Source organism: Pimephales promelas, chromosome 15, assembly GCF_988280905.1.
Source record: "Pimephales promelas chromosome 15, fPimPro1.hap1.1, whole genome shotgun sequence".
Lineage (NCBI taxonomy): Eukaryota > Metazoa > Chordata > Actinopteri > Cypriniformes > Leuciscidae > Pimephales > Pimephales promelas.
Window position 1 is genome coordinate 5,179,138 of NC_142783.1, and position 3,596 is coordinate 5,182,733.

Here is a 3,596-nt window from a genome sequence, read left to right on the forward strand (position 1 = left end):
CTGATCTGGAAAGAGTTCGGGGAGGCACAGATAGATCTGTTCGCCTCCCGGGACTCAGCCCACTGCGCCCAGTTTTATTCTCTGACCTGGGGCACTCTCGGTTCGGATGCGCTGGCGCACAGCTGGCCACGGGGCCCACGCAAGTATGCGTTTCCCCCAGTGAGCCTCCTTGCACGGGTGTTGTGCAAGATCAAGGAGGACGAGGAGCAGGTCTTGCTGGTAGCCCCCTACTGGCCCACCAAGACGTGGTTCTCCGATCTCATGCTCCTCGCGACAGCACCTCCTTGGCCTATTCCTCTGAGACAAGACCTACTCTCTCAGAGACGGGGCACTCTGTGGCACCCTCGTCCCGATCTTTGGAGGCTGCACGTGTGGCTCCTGGACGGGACGAGGCAGGTTTGAGTTCGCTGCCACCTGCGGTGGCGGCAACCATCACTTCCGCAAGAGCGTCGTCCACGAGACACCTTTATGCGTTGAAGTGGAACCTCTTCGTCAATTGGTGCTCTTCTCGCGGAGAAGACCCCCGGAGATGTTCGATCAGTGTCGTGCTTTCCTTCCTGCAAGAAGGGTTGGAGCGCAGGCTGTCGCCCTCCACCCTTAAGGTTTACGTCGCGGCCATTGCCGCTTCTCATGAAGCAGTGGAAGGTAAGTCCTTAGGGAAGCACGACCTGGTCATCAGGTTCCTGAGGGGAGCGAGGAGGCTGCATCCGCCTCGTCCTCCCCTCGTACCCTCTTGGGACCTCTCGGTAGTTTTAAGTGCTCTGCAGAGGCATCCCTTTGAGCCTTTGCAATCGGTAGAGTTAAAGTTTCTGTCCATGAAGACAGCACTCCTGGTTGCATTGGCCTCCATCAAGAGGGTGGGGGACCTGCACGCATTCTCCGTTGACGAAGCGTGCCTGGAGTTCGGGCCGGCTTACTCTCACGTGATCCTGAGACCCCGGCCTGGATATGTGCCCAAGGTTCCCACCACTCCCTTCCGGGACCAGGTGGTGAACCTGCAAGCGCTGCCCCCGGAGGAGGCAGACCCAGCCTTGGCACTGCTCTGTCCGGTACGTGCTCTCCGCACCTATGTCGACAGAACGCAGTGTTTCAGGACCTCAGACCAGCTCTTTGTCTGTCATGGAGGGAGCCAGAAGGGAAGGGCTCTCTCAAAGCAACGGCTGTCCCACTGGATAGTGGATGCCATTGCTTTGTCTTACCAGCAGCAAGGCCTTCCGTGCCCCCTTGGTGTGACGGCCCATTCCACTCGGAGTGTAGCCTCCTCTTGGGCTTTAGCGCACGGCGCCTCGCTAACAGACATCTGCAGAGCTGCAGGCTGGGCGACACCCAACACCTTCGCCAGATTCTATAATCTGCGAATTGAGCCGGTATCCTCTCACGTACTCGTTTCGGCCAGTTCTGGATCCGCTCAGGTGTCTTCGCTTGCTCGCCACTCCACTCCCCGGACTGGATAAGTGCGATATTTCCTCAGTTCTTCCATTGAAGTCTTGAGTCCTCCAGCACCGACGATGCGGGCACCACTGCGTTGCTCTGGATGCTAGCTAGGTGCCTCCATGCGCACGGTTCCCCATGGTAACCGTCTCATGTGTATTATCCACTGTAAGCCTCTCTGAGCATGTGTCTTCCCTTGGCAAGCCATCTGCCACCCCTGGAGTTTAAATCAGTAGCCACCTGCGGTTGGTACTCCAGTGTTCCATATGCGTCCCTATGTGGCCATATGTGTATTCATAAGTCCTCCCTTCGGTAGGCAGCTGGTAGCATGTCCCCTTCGGGATATGTTTCCCAGTGTACCTTGGTAATCCTGTGTCAAAGTCGGATCCCCAAAAAAAAAAAAAAAAAAGAGGTAAGGCTCGGGGGTTCAGTCTTTCGCAGGGCACTGGAAGACAGCTTGAAGATGGCGTGATGGCACAGACCCCCAATCTCCGTCACTTCTGACGTAACTCGAAGTGACTACGAAAGGGAACGTCTCGGTTACGTATGTAACCCTCGTTCCCTGAGTAGGGAACGGAGACGTTACGTCTCCCTGCCACTTCTGCTGTATCGCTGGGTAGATGCCGAGTTCAGTCTTGGCTCCTCAGCGAAGACATACTGCGGTTGCGTTCACTTCCTCCTTTTATACTCACGGAGTAGGGCGGAGTACGCTATGCAAATTTCCGCAGCCCCAAGGCATTGCATGCCATTGGCTCGTGTTTAAATACTCGAAGAGGATTGGCTTTCTATGCGAAATCCCCAATCTCCGTCACTTCTGACGTAACGTCTCCGTTCCCTACTCAGGGAACGAGGGTTACATACGTAACCGAGACGTTATGCTACTCATCGACATGTGTAGAGAGATAGAAAGCAACTCGATCGCCTCCTGGAGGAGAAAGTAAGAATGACGAAGCTGATCAGCAGATAAAAGCCAGAGAGAAAGCAAAATGCACTGTAAGGATATAAATAGGCTACAATTTGAAAGAATAAAGGAAAAAGTTTTGTTGCAGTGAATGATCTTCGTAGTGAAGATGAAGCAAAAGCTTACAGCACCTGGTATTCCCAGGCGGTCTCCCATCCAAGTACTAACCAGGCCCGACCCTGCTTAGCTTCCGAGATCGGACGAGATCGGGCGTGTTCAGGGTGGTATGGCCGTAAGCGAGAATCTCAGCCGATAGAGAGATATTTAAAGAAGGACACCACCAGCAGCAGCAGCACCCCTACACATGAAAATGAGTACTAGCCTAACGGAGAAAACATTTAAAAAAATACCGTTTACTCTCCCCTTTTTCTTACAAAAAAATAAAAAATATAATAAAGTAAAAAATAATAATTAAAAAAGAAGACAGAAAGAAAGAAAAGGGTAAAAGTCAAGGGGGACTGTGAGTGGAAAATTATTAGCCTAATCGTATCTTAGAAAATGACGTTTAGCCTGTCTAAAAAGTCTTTCAACTGTCCCTACCTAACGTTACATGAACAAATCCTAATGATCTTGAATACAAATTTGTTAGTTAGGCCTTTAAAACTTGACTGAATAGTCTATTACAAGTCCAAATAAATATGAGTCAATAATATCATTTGCTTATTTGTTTATTTAATTATTTTTAATAGTTCTAATACGAGTTTAAGATAAAATACATTATTAAAAATAATTAAATAAGTAAAAGGTTTTATTTTTTTTATTTTATGTTTTCTCAGTTACCTATCGTCATGTGTGTGCTGCTGCTGCTGGTGTCCTTCTTTAAATACCTCTCTATCGGCTGAGACTCTCGCTTACGGCCATACCACCCTGAACACGCCCGATCTCGTCCGATCTCGGAAGCTAAGCAGGGTCGGGCCTGGTTAGTACTTGGATGGGAGACCGCCTGGGAATACCAGGTGCTGTAAGCTTTTGCTTCATCTTCACTACGAAGATCATTCACTTCAATTAGGATTTTGCCTTTATCCTTTCAAATGCGATTTCTTTTCTTACATTTTGCTTTCTCTCTGGCTTTTGTCTGCTATTAGTGCGGTAAGGGAAAAGCACAGCTCAGCCTCGTCATTCTTCCTTTCTCCTCCAGGAGGCGATCGAGTGGCTTTCTTTCAATTAGATTCAGAAAGCTTTGGCATGACAAAAAACAAACAAA

At 49.9% G+C, this 3,596-nt stretch overlaps 2 non-coding genes across 2 annotated transcripts; one reads left to right on the plus strand and one right to left on the minus strand.

Moving 5' to 3' along the window:
* Window positions 1-2,511: 2,511 nt before the first annotated feature.
* On the minus strand, window positions 2,512-2,630 carry LOC120486936 (5S ribosomal RNA). Its single transcript, XR_005624332.1, has one exon. It is a non-coding gene; the product is annotated as a 5S ribosomal RNA (ribosomal RNA).
* Window positions 2,631-3,241: 611 nt separating this feature from the next.
* Window positions 3,242-3,360, plus strand: LOC120486935 (5S ribosomal RNA). Its single transcript, XR_005624331.1, has one exon. It is a non-coding gene; the product is annotated as a 5S ribosomal RNA (ribosomal RNA).
* The last annotated feature ends 236 nt before the right edge of the window (window positions 3,361-3,596 follow it).